Raw genomic sequence first — 13,784 nt, 5'->3', positions numbered from 1 at the left:
CTCACTGCAACCTCCGCCTCCCGGGTTCAAGCAGTCCTCCTGCCTCAGCTTCCCAAGTAGCTGAGACTACAGGTGCACGCCACCATGCCCGGCTAATTTTTGTATTTTTAGTAAAGATGGGGTTTCACCACATTGACCAGGCTGGTCTCGAACTCCTGACCTCGTGATCCCCCCGCCTCAGCCTCCCAAAGTGCTGGGATTACAGGCGTGAGCCACCGGGCCTGGCCTAGCATTATGGTTTTAGAACTACAGTTGCAGTTGAAGTGTTACTATTATTATACTATAATTGATGGAGTTATACTATTAGTGTTACAGTTATAATGTATATTGTAGTAGTAATAGATACAAATATAGTGTTATAGTATTATAGCTATAGAGTGTTATTATTATAGTAACAGTGTGATTGAGTGTTATAATTTTATAGTGATCCTGTTACTAATAGTGCTACCATCATAAGGTTATTGCTGGTTTAAATTATGCTTATTGTTGTAGAATCATAGGTGTAGTTATACTAGCTCTAGGCATTGAATCTCAATTTTAGTTATAAGTGTAGTTACAGTTTTATAGTTATTATTATATAGTTATGGTCATTTTAATGAGTTATATTATTGTGCTATACTTTGTTATAGAGTATAGTAAGTATATTATAGTTATAGTGTTACAGTTATGTGCTACTATTATAGTTATATTTATGGTATTTGTAATGTAGTTTGTGTTACAGTATTGCAGTTATAGTGATAGTGGTTTAATTTTTTCTGTAGATTTATGGTTATACAGTTGTATTACAGTTAGAGTCATTTTTTTAGATTCATAGTTCTAGTTATATATTTGTATTATAATTATAGATGTTTTATTATAATTATAAAATTTATTGTCAGTTATAGTGTTCTACTTATAGTTGTAGATTTATTGTTCTTCTAGTTATAGTATGGTTATCAGTATGTTTTTATATAGTGTTATAGTTTTATACTTTTTTGATGATAATCTAATTTTCTTTCATTACAGGTTACTTGATTTTTACCTAGGAGCATAATTACTTTTTTCCTTTCCTTAGTGTAGGGTAGTTTGAGTAGAACATGACATAGTGTTGGTAATTCCATACTTGTATTTTCTCAAGTGTTTGGTGTGCTCTTTCAATATATAATTTTGAATCTAATTTTTTTAATTTAAATTAAAATTTTAGCATTTTTTCTGCTCTCTCGCTTTGGATTTCATCTTCAGGGAACTTATTATACAGATGTTGGATATTCTATACCAATTTCACTATCATTTTCCCTTGAGTCATTTTAATTTTTTTATTTCTTCTTTTAAATTGTGTAAATTTTCCTCTTTTTACCTTTACTTTCCCTTAAAGTGTTAAAAATATTCATTCTTGTGATACTTCTTGCTTAGACTTCATTTATGAAATTGATTTTGCATTTATTTATAATTGTTTTCTATCTTTATCACCTCATAATTCAGGTTTTATAATCCTGAGTTATGCTTTTTTTCATATTTTGTATCATCGCTTTAATGATTTTTCAGATAATGTTTAAATTGATGTTAACAGTAACTATTCAGTGGGCATGCCTTTTCATTATATGCTTTTCATTATTTCTAAGGATCTTATTCTGCTGCTTGTTCTCTGTTTCTGATAACAAGCTCTTTTGGGAAATTGACCTTGATGGTTTGGTAGTTCATTTATTTGTAAAATTTAATTTCTTTAAATTTTAGAGACATAGTTCCAGATGATTTTTCTTTTTAACTTCAGAGAAGTTAAAAAGACTTTTAAAAATACTTTTCTTCAGTATTTTTATAGTATTTAAATATGCTGCCATTTCCCAATTTTATTCCATGTCCCTTCTTTTATCTAGACCCTCTCTTCAATTTATCTTTTTATCTGTAGCCTACTCAATTTTTATTTCACTCCCATTGATTTTTCCTCAATGTGGGGCCTTGTCTATAAAGGAAAATCTGTTTTCTCAGTTTAAAGAGTTCATAGAAACTAGACTTCTAAAATCTTTGAGGACCTTACCACAGGCCTTTGGACTCTCTGGATATCAGATTGGACAAGACAGTCACTTTCAGCTGCTATTCTCCCATTGGAGCCCTATTATTTCTATAGCACATCTGTCAGGATTTTTAAGTTTCAGTACCTAAGTCCATTAGATTCCCACTTATTTCCTCTGCTTTATCCCACACATTGGTTAAGTTCATGCAGGTATTTTGGCAGATGTTAGCTTACTCTTACCTGCTTATATTTTAGGGTTTGTGGAGATAAAATACAACTTCATTTTATTTTACATATTGTCCATGAGGTTCTGTTACCCAGTTGTTCTGACTCTTCTTATGCGAGTTTTCAGGAAGATTGGGCATTTATGTAATTACTGCTGACATCTTGCCATAGTGGGTATGTATGTATATGTGTGTGTATTTATATAATACATATGCACAGACATTGCTTAAAGTTTAAAATACTGCCTACGTGGTAATATGCGTAAAGAAATTATGGCCAAGAAAGATCAAAATGGAGGGGAATTTTTATCTTTTTAAGACGTGCTAATTGTAAGCAAAGTTTCAGTGAACTATTTCTAACAAATATGTAAAGTATTGATAGTAAACAAAACACCGAAACCCTAAAACACCTTAAGTTATATCTATAATGATGTTTCTGATTTCAGTGGATTCAGTTATATCTGTGAGTGCCAGAAGTTGCTTTGTCATTATTTATTATTTAGAGAGATGAAAAAATTATGCTATATGTTCACCATGTTTCCAGAATCCTCCTCACTGTAGTTTTAACTTGCTTTTATTTGATTATTAGTTAAGTTCAATATATTTTTGTATGTTTATGTTTTATTTATTTACTTATTTTTCTTTATTGTTTTTCAAATTTTTTATTTGTATATATTCAGGGGGAACAAGTGGCATTTTGTTGTCTGGATATATTGTGTAATTGTGAAGTCTGGGCTTGTAGTGTAGCCATCAACCTAATCCTATAAGTTTAAAATATATTTTAATGTCTTCATCTGCAAACCACAATTCATATATTTTTGCCAGTTTTTCTGTTGGCTTGGTTGTCTTTTGATAATTCAAATTTTAGGAAATTTCTCTATGTTTGGCACAGTAACCAATTGTTTGTAATATAAGTTGCAAATATTTTTCAGCTTTTTATTTCTAGTTGTGCCTTTTTATCTTTAAAGTTATTTTTAAGTATGCTAAAATATGCATAATATAAAATTTATCAGTGGAAACATTTTAACTGTACAGTTCAGTGCATTATGTAACCATCACCACCATGCATCCCCAGAGCTTTTTTGTTTTCCAAAATTCTATACCCATTAAAAAATAACTTCCCTTCTCTTTGCCATAAGCCCCTGGCAACCACAATTCCACTTTTTGTCTCTTAAGATTTTTACTACTCTAAGTATTTCATGTAAGTGAAAGCATACATCATTTGGCTTTTTTTTTTTTAGGACTGACTTGGTTCACTTAGCATTATATCTCCAAGGTTCATCCATGTTGTAGCTGAATGTCAGAATTTCCTTCTTTTCTAAGGCTGAATAATATTTCATTGTATGTATATACCACATTTTTCTTATCTATTCATTTTTCAATGAACACATGATGTGCATCCACAGTTTAGCTATTGTAAATAATGCTGCTATTAACACAGGTGTAAAAGAATCTCTTCAAGACTCTGCTTACAGTAATTTTGATTATATACCCAAACGTAGAATTATTGGATCATATGGTAATTGTATTTTTAATTTTTTTTGAGAAATGACCATTCTGTTTTACACAGCAATTATACCACTTTACATTGTCACTATGCACAAGGTTTTTAATTTCTTCACAATCTCACCAATGCTTCTTATGTTCTGTTTTTGTTTTCTTTATTTTGATAGTAGCCATCCTTATAGGTGATAATTGCTATCCCTTTGTAATTTTGATTTGTATTTTCTTAATTATTAGTGATGTTGAGCATTTTTTCAGGTGTTATTGGCCCTATGTATATATTCTGTGGAGATATATCTATTTAAGCCCTTTGCCTATTTTTGAATTGGGTTTTTATCCTAAAGTTATAACACTGCAATTTGAATTTATACCAACTTAATTTCAGTAACAAACATAAACTCTGCTCCTTTTACAGTTCTGTCTCCACTCCTTTTAGTTGTTGATGTCACAAAATCACATCTTTATATATCATGTATCCCAAAATATAAACTAATAATTTTTAATTCATTAATTTCTTAAATCTTGTGGAAAACAAAAAGTAAAGTTACACATCATTGTTACAATAATACTAGCTTTCATAATTGCCCTTGTATTTATCTTTATCAAGATATTTATTTATTCATACAGGTTTAAGCTACACTCTAATATCTTTCATTCCACCTGGAGACTCCCTTAAGAATTTTTTTTTCTTTTTATTATTATTATTATTATTATTATTATTATTATACTTTAGGCTCTATGGTACATGTGCGCAACATGCAGGTAAGTTACATATGTATACATGTGCCATGCTGGTGTGCTGCACCCACTAACTCGTCATCTAGCATTAGGTATATCTCCCAATGCTATCCCTCCCCCCTCCCACCACCCCACAACAGTCCCCGAAGTGTGATGTTCTCCTTCCTGTGTCCATGTGTTCTCATTGTTCAATTCTCACCTATGAGTGAGAATATGCGGTGTTTGGTTTTTTGTTCTTGCGATAGTTTACTGAGAATGATGATTTCCAATTTCATCCATGTCCCTACAAAGGACATGAACTCATCATTTTTTCTGGCTGCATAGTATTCCATGGTGTATATGTGCCACATTTTCTTAATCCAGTCTATCATTGTTGGACATTTGGCTTGGTTCCAAGTCTTTGCTATTGTGAATAATGCTGCAATAAACATACGTGTACATGTGTCTTTATAGCAGCATGATTTATAATCCTTTGGGTATATACCCAGTAATGGGATGGCTGGGTCAAATGGAATTTCTAGTTCTAGATCCCTGAGGAATCGCCACACTGACTTCCACAAGGGTTGAGCTAGTTTACAGTCCCACCAACAGTGTAAAAGTGTTCCTATTTCTCCACATCCTCTCCAGCACCTGTTGTTTCCTGACTTTTTAATGATTGCCATTCTAACTGGTGTGAGATGGTATCTCATTGTGGTTTTGATTTGCATTTCTCTGATGGCCAGTGATGGTGAGCATTTTTTGATGTGTTTTTTGGCTGCATAAATGTCTTCTTTTGAGAAGTGTCTGTTCATGTCCTTCGCCCACTTTTTGATGGGGTTGTTTGTTTTTTTCTTGTAAATTTGTTGAAGTTCATTGTAGATTCTGGATATTAGCCCTTTGTCAGATGAGGAGGTTGTGAAAATTTTCTCCCATTTTGTAGGTTGCCTGTTCACTCTGATGGTAGTTTCCTTTGCTGTGCAGAAGCTCTTTAGTTTAATTAGATCCCATTTGTCAATTTTGGCTTTTGTTGCCATTGCTTTTGGTGTTTGAGACATGAAGTCCTTGCCCATGCCTATGTCCTGAATGGCAATGCCTAGGTTTTCTTCTAGGGTTTTTATGGTTTTAGGTCTAACATTTAAGTCTTTAATCCATCTTGAATTGATTTTTGTATAAGGTGTAAGGAAGGGATCCAGTTTCAGCTTTCTACATATGGCTAGCCAGTTTTCCCAGCACCATTTATTAAATAGGGAATCCTTTCCCCATTTCTTGTTTTTGTCAGGTTTGTCAAAGATTAGGTATTGATGGGACGTATCTCAAAATAATAAGAGCTATTTATGACAAACCCACAGCCAATATCATACTGAATGGGCAAAAACTGGAAGCATTCCCTTTGAAAACTGGCACAAGACAGGGATGCCCTCTCTCACCACTTCTATTCAACATAGTGTTGGAAGTTCTGGCCAGGGCAATTAGGCAAGAGAAGGAAATCAAGGGTATTCAATTAGGAAAAGAGGAAGTCAAATTGTCCCTGTTTGCAGATGACATGATAGTATATCTAGAAAACCCCATTGTCTCAGCCCAAAATCTCCTTCAGCTGATAAGCAACTTCAGCAAAGTCTCAGGATACAAAACCAATGTACAAAAATCACAAGCATTCTTATACATCAATAACAGAGAAACAGAGAGCCAAATCATGAGTGAACTCCCATTCACAATTGCTTCAAAGAGAATAAAATACCTGGGAATCCAACTTACAAGTGATGTGAAGGACCTCTTCAAGGAGAACTACAAACCACTGCTCAAGGAAATAAAAGAGGATACAAACAAATGGAAGAACATTCCATGCTCATGGGTAGGAAGAATCAATATCATGAAAATGGCCATCCTTCCCAAGGTAATTTACAGATTCAATGCCATCCCCATCAAGTTACCAATGACTTTCTTCACGGAATTGGAAAAAACTACTTTAAAGTTCATATGGAACCAAAAAAGAGCCCGCATCGCCAAGTCAATCCTAAGCCAAAAGAACAAAGCTGGAGGCATCACACTACCTGACTTCAAACTATACTACAAGGCTACAGTAACCAAAACAGCATGGTACTGGTACCAAAACAGAGATATAGATCAATGGAACAGAACAGAGCCGTCAGAAATAATGCCACATATCTACAACTATCTGATCTTTGACAAACCTGACAAAAACAAGAATTTCTTGCAGTGCAGGTCTAGTGGTAAAAAACTCCTTCAGCTTTTGTTTTTCTGGTAATGGCTTAACTTCTCCCTCACTTTTGAAGAAGAGCTTTGCCAAAAATAGGATTCTCGTTCACAGTGCTTTTATTTAGCACTTTGAATAGATAAGCCCACTGCCTTTTGGACTCAAAAGCTTCTTATGTGAAATCTGTTGATAAACTTATTGAGTATCCCTTATATAAGACGAGTTACTTCTCTCTTGCTGCTTTCAAAATTCTTTATGTTTGGGTTTCAATATAGTTTGATTATAAGGTGTCTCACTGTCTCAGTGTGGATCTCTTCAAATTCAACTTACTTGGCATTTTTTGAGCTTCTTGGATGATTATATTCACTTCATTTTTTTTTAACAAATTAAGGAAGTTTTTAGCCATTTTTGTCAAATGTTCTCTCTTCTTTCTCTTTTCTTTTTCTGAATTCCCACAATGCATTATTGGTTTGCTTGATGATGTCTCACAGATATATAGGTGTGTTAGGTTCTGTTGACTTTTCATTAATCTTCTTCCATCATTTTCCTCAGACTAGATACTTTTCTTTGTCTGATCTTCAAATTCACTGATTCTTTCTTTTAACTGCTGTAATCTGCCTTCAAATCCCTCTAGTGAATCTATCATTTCAGTTATTGTACTTTTCAGCTTCAGAATTTCTTTTTGGTTTCTTTAAAGGTTTTCTGTCTCTATTGCTATTTCCATTTTGTTTATACATCATTTTCTTGACTTTCATCACATCTTCCTTTATTTATTTGTATATCTTTAATACAATTGTTTTAAAGTGTCAGTTTAGTAGATATGCCATTGAGTCATTTTGTAGGGGATGTTTCTATTGGTTTATTGGCTTCTTTTATTCTTTGAATGTGTCATACCGTATTGTTTCTTTGTGTGCCTTGTGAGATTTTGTTGAACACTGGACATTTTAATCTAATGATGTGGTAACTCAGGAAGTCAATTCATTCTCTTTCCCCAGGGTTTCCTTTTGTTATGTGGGATGTGTTTTTTATTACAGTAGGCTGTTTCTTTGCCAGAGATCAGTCTGAAGTGTAAGCTTAAGGTCTTAGGTTTTTCGGAACTTACATTATTCCCTGGGCATTCAAAGTGACTTTCTAACTTCCCCTGTACATATGGTTGCTTTTGAATATCCTGGTCTTCAATGTGTTACTCCTGAAAGGGGAAAAAGAGAAAAATGAAGGTGAGAAATAAAAGAACTGGCCCTTTAAATTTCCTGGAAGTCACTTTAGCCAGAAGGGATGTGGCTTGCAACAAAGGGGGTAATAGTTACAACAATGGCCAAGGCCTCTGTCTACACCTCTTTCATACAGAAGCAGTAATCAGAGATCAGAACAGGGATCTCCCATATTTGTATAACAGGGTCTTTTTGATCACCCTTTCTACCTCAAGATGTGTGCAAACTGCTTCAGAAACATGTGCACAGCTGCCTGTCATGGAGCTAAAGGATGGAAGATTGAGTAGCTGCTACTCTCCTAAGAACTAAAATTGACCAAAATTAATTACAATTTACCATCAAAGCCTTCTCCTGAAATTTGCAAACCTTCAGTAGACTCCAGAGATCTTTAGAGTTTTGACAATTTTTAGTGATGTTCCGTTTTTTGTTTTTTGTTTTTTAATTTCTTCTTGCTCTTGTACTTGATCAGGCTCACCAAGATATTATCAATTTTATTAGACCTTTCAATAACTTAGTTTTGTCTTTATTGGTACTCAGTAAAGTATGTTTTTCTTCCATAAAATTTATTTGTTCTTATCTGTATATTTGTTTTTATTCTTTTTTTTTTTTTTAAGAGGGACTCTCACTCTGTTGCCCAGGCTGGAGTGCAGTGGCATGATCTCGGCTCACTGCAACCTCCACCTCTTAGGTTCAAGCGATTCTCCTGCCTCAGCCTCCCAAGTAGCTGGGATTATGGGCACCCGCCACCGAGCCCGGCTAATTTTTATATTTTTAGTAGAGACGGGGTTTCACCATCTTGGCCAGGCTGATCTCAAACTCCTGACCTCAGGTGATCTGCCCACCTTGGCCTCCCAAAGTGCTGGGATTACAGGTGTGAGCCAGCGTGCCCGGCCTGTTCTTATTCTTTAAGTTCAATGTACTGTTAATTTCATTTCTGATTTGAATGTTTACCTCATTTATTTTTCAGCCATTCATATTTTTACATGTTTATCCAGCATTTCGTATTTCTCTCTGAGTATCACTTTAGCTTTGTCATTAAACTTGAAAAACATTGTACTAAAGTATAATATCAACAATAGTGCACAAATTATAAGTTTACATCTCAATTAATTATTATAAATTAAATCCACCTGTTACAACACTATGAAGTCCACTAGCCCTTCAGAGTATCCTTTGGATTCCCTCCTAATCACTCCTCACTGCTTTTTATTTAAAATAAACCAATATCCTAACTTTTAATTTCATAGTTAAAATTTTCCAGTTTATTAAATTTAAATAATAGATTCATAACCATGGTGTTCATTTAGCTCAGTTACTTTCTCTCATTATTTTGTTTGTGGGCTTCATTCATGCTGTATATATGTGCATAAGCTTCATTTTCTTTATCATATTATATTTTATGAATGTACTATGATTTATATATTGATTCTTTTGATAGAAATTTTATTTTCAACCTTCAACTAACAATGTTGTGATGAAATTATTGTATATGTCTTTGGTACACATTTGCTCCCATTTCTGTTAGGCATATACCTGAAAGTGAATTTGCTAGATCATATTCAACTTTTGTAGATACTATTTGTTTCATTTAAGTTTCATCAGCAGTACATGAGAGTTCAGTAGCTTCACATTCCTGCCAAAAAAAATGGTATTCCCCCATCTTATTTTTATTTTAGCATTTCTGATATGTGAGGTATTGAATCTTCTTATGGTTTTAATTTTCATTTTCAAATTATTACTGAGAATAGGCATTGTTAATGTATATTTGAGTCCTTTAGAGATTCTTTTCTTTCCAATGCCTGTTAAAACATCTTTGTATTTTTCTGTCAGGTTGTCAGCTTTTTCCATATTAACTGTAGAAGTTTGTTATATATTTTCGATATGAGCCCTTTGTAAATTATATATGTGGCAAATATATTTTTCCAGCCTGGGGCTTTTGTTTTCACTCTTTTTATGTATTTTAATAAGTAAAACATTGAATTTTAATGTTGCTTGACCATAATTTTTTAGTAAAATTTGTGTTCATTAAAAAAAAAAAAATACTAGCACAGGGTCATTATGGCGGGGTTTTTTGTTGTTGTTATTTAAGTTATAGGCTAAAAAACCATTGCTTTTTCGTCTTTTTTTCTAATATACGCATTTGTTATGATAATTATCTTAATTTCCAACATTGATTTATTTGCATCCCCTACTTTTGCTACATTTTAATTTAATTTACAAGAGGTTTTAGTTACTATTCTTAATTTTTTTTTATATATGAGTTAGTTTCCAAACATAGAGACTTTTTTAGTGCTCTTTGTTGATTTATAGCTTAATTCCACTCTGTTCAGATCATACTTTTGTGATTTTAATGTTTTGATTGTTTTGAAAATTTCATCTATTTACTATTTTTGCTTTCTGAATCTCTGACATACTATCAGAGATAATTTTCCTTATGTCTGAAGAATGTGAATGTGCTTTCATATTTACTGGGATCTGATGATGACTATTTTAGTTTTTGCTTATGTGAATGTTTTTCTATTTTACCTTCAATGATGAGGGATTTTTTGCTGAGTATCGTATGCTAGGTCAGAATTCATTTTCTTTCAACACGCTGAATATATCGTTACATTGTCTTCTAGCTCCCTTTTTATTTTATGTAACTTTTATGGTACATAATTGTTGTACATATTTATGAAATACATGTGATATTTTGATATCAGCATACAGTTTGAAATTATCAAATCAGAGTAATTGGGATATCCGCCACCTCAAATATTTATTGTTTATTTCTGCTGGGATATTCTGAATCCACTCCTCTATTTATTTTGAAATATATAATAAATTATTGTTAAATATAGTCACATCCTATTTTGCTACCAAATGCTACATTTTATTTCTACAAAATGCATATTCATACCCACTAAGCAGTCTTTCTCAGCTCTCCACTCTTACCTGCCTACCTTTCCCAGCCTCTGATATCTGTCATTCTACTCCGTACCACCATGAGATTAACTTTTTAAGCTCCCACATGTAAGTGAGAACATGTGATATTTGTCTTTCTGTGCCTGGCTTATTTCACCTAACATAATAGCCTTTAGTTCCATACATGCAAATTACATGATTTGCATAATAGCCTTTAGTTATGATTTGCATAATAGCCTTTAGTTCCATACATGCAAATGACATGATTTCTTTATGTTTTACGGCCATATAGTATTTAGTTGTGTATATATGCCCCATATTTTCTTTATCCATTTGTCTATTGGTGGAAATTTATCCTGATTCCATATATTTGCTATTGTGAATATTGCTGCAATAAACATGGGGTGTAGGTATCTTTTTGATATACTGATTTCTTTTCTTTTGGATAAATACTCTGCAGTGGGATAGCTAGATTATGTGGTCATTCTATACTTTTTTGAGGAAGCGTCATACTGTTTTCCATAAGACAGATGGAACCCTAATTATTTCTTCTTTGCAATTAATATTTTTGAATGATTTGTAGATTTTCTCTTTGTCTTTTGTTTTACTCTGAATTTATTTTGACTCTGAAATGCCTAGGTGTATTTTCTTGTGTTTTTTTCCCTACTTGTGTTGCATAGATTCTTTTGAATCTGAATCATTTCAGACATCTGTTTTGGCTAATTCTCAGTCATTGCCTTTAAACTTTTTGCTTTTGTTCCATTTCTTCTATTCTTTTCTGCTGGAATTCGAAATACACATATATTAGACCTTTTTGCTATGTCTACTCTGTCTCTAACCTTATTTATTCCACTGTGCCTTATTATGTCCAGTTTTCTTACTTATCTTCCATTTCACTAAATATGTCTCCTCTTGTGTCTAATATAAACTTAAAACATCCACTGAGTTGTTAATTTCTGTTGTACTTCAGTTCTAGATTTTTTCAACTATATTTTCATGCTTGCACATTTGCAACTTGATGTTTTCATATTTTCCTTTATATATTTGAAAAATTAAGTGTAGTTTAAGTCTATGACTTATAATACGATTACTTCTATGCATCTCTAATGTCTAACATTTTCTTTTGTTTCTAGCTAGTGTTGTTTCCTTGTTTCATTATTTCACTGATTACTTTTTATTTAGTTTAGGCTATTTTATGTGGAAAGCAAAAATAACACTAATTTCAGGACAAATTTTTTTTTCCTCCGAAGAAATTGGCTTTTGATTCTAACCTCCAATTACCGAAATTCAGTTATAAGTGTAGAGATAAGTTGATACTGTGCTACCACTACTGAAAGGAAAGACATTTCCAGTGTCCTTTTATTGTTAGAATGTAGCTCTTTAGTTTCCCATTCCAAAGGATGAAAATTTGACCAGAGTGCTCCCTCCTTAACAAGATTTAATTCCAATTTTTGTCTTTTAGCCTTGTATGATTCTCAAGACCTATTGTATTTCCACTGTCACTTAAAGCATCTTCCAGAGCCAGCAGGTTCCTCTTAAGAAATAGCTTTCCTAAATACTGGATTCATACCCATGAGTTTCCATCTTTTCCCAGATCTTAGTCCCATAGGTATTTAGCTTATTTTTTTCTGGCTCTCTATTGTTTCTAATTAGTTGTTTTATAACATTATGGACATCTTTTCTAGTCTTAGTCAAGAGAAGGGTTGCTTTATATTACCTAAACAACCATTAACATGGGCAAATATCTATTCCTTTCTTATTAAGATGACTCTAAGTGTAAGAAAGTTATTACTGTCAGTCAAACATGTTTCCATATAGCTTCCACCCACTGATACAATATCTACCCCTGTAGCTACATAGAAAATATCTTATCGAATTTCTGCATAATTAACTATAAAATACTTGAGGAAACCTGCCTTGATATAATTTAGCTCTTGTAACAGAAAACCCAAACAAATCTTATTTCAAATAAGATAAAATAACTTTGTCTCATATAAACAAAATCCAGAGATATCCATTTAGGGATAGTACAGCAATTCTTTGATTTACAGGTATAAAGTCTCCTTCTAGATGGTTTTAGTGCAATTCCAGGACATGGATTCTACTTTGGGATGTAAAGTGGCTGTTCCAGCTTCATTTACCAGGTCAGTATAAAGCTATCTGTACCAACCATCTGTAAAAAGAAAAAGAGAAGGTCACCCATGTACTTTTGTGAAAATTTCCAGAAGTTATAAATACAATTCTGATCAATCACATTTTCAAAAATCTATTCATATGCCTGCTTGCCTGTAAGGGAGGCACAGAAATATGGTCTTTATTTTGGGATGTTATGTGTTCAGATAAAAGTGGCATTTGTATTTCTCAGAAAAAAATAATAATGCATATTGGAATACAACTAAATTTATTTGTCACCATGAATAGGCCTATTTCCCTGCCTTCTCTCACTAAATTGTCTCTATATTTTCTTTTATCATTTCTCATATCAAATAATCTTTTTTCAACAATTTACTTGTAAGTTATTGGGCATCTCTTATGTGCTAAACACTGTATTATGTTCAAAGAATAAAATATCTAATGAGGCTTGGTACCTGCCCTAATAAATAAGTATGACCTGCCGGGTAAAATGGCTGGTGTTATCGCTTCTTTAACTTCATCACTAGAGGCTAATATTACATAAGCTTTTTGGAAACCAGGTTATTCTATTGACTCCAATTGTACTGGAAGACAGTTTTGATGGGTTGATAGGTGCAGCAAACCACGATGGCACATGTTTACCTATGTAACAAACCTGCACATCCTACACATGTGTCCCAGAACTTAAAATAAATTAATTTTTTTAAAAAAGAATAATTGGCATATATATGCATATATAAAAATATATTCATACATAAAAATGTGTCATTAAGCCACATTTCTCCAGACATGATTTGTGTGCTTGTTTTTTTTTCTATTTATAGCAAATATTGTCATATTAGATATATCCAATATCCGGCACATCGTAATAACTAGGTGTTAGCCAA

General features: G+C 32.9%; 1 long non-coding RNA gene across 1 annotated transcript in view; it reads left to right on the top strand.

The window, feature by feature from the left end:
* LOC129053040 (uncharacterized) overlaps nucleotides 1-13,569 on the top strand; it is a 620,941-nt gene extending 607,372 nt beyond the window's left edge. The window contains exon 16 of the long non-coding RNA XR_010139049.1: nucleotides 12,816-13,569. This is a non-coding gene — a long non-coding RNA (uncharacterized LOC129053040). The remainder of the gene's footprint in view (nucleotides 1-12,815) is intronic.
* Nucleotides 13,570-13,784: the final 215 nt, after the last annotated feature.

Source organism: Pongo abelii, chromosome X (genome assembly GCF_028885655.2).
Source record: "Pongo abelii isolate AG06213 chromosome X, NHGRI_mPonAbe1-v2.0_pri, whole genome shotgun sequence".
In the NCBI taxonomy this organism is placed as follows: Eukaryota; Metazoa; Chordata; class Mammalia; order Primates; family Hominidae; genus Pongo; species Pongo abelii.
Note: the sequence above shows the minus strand (reverse complement) of the source record. Positions and strands in the feature narration are given on the sequence as shown.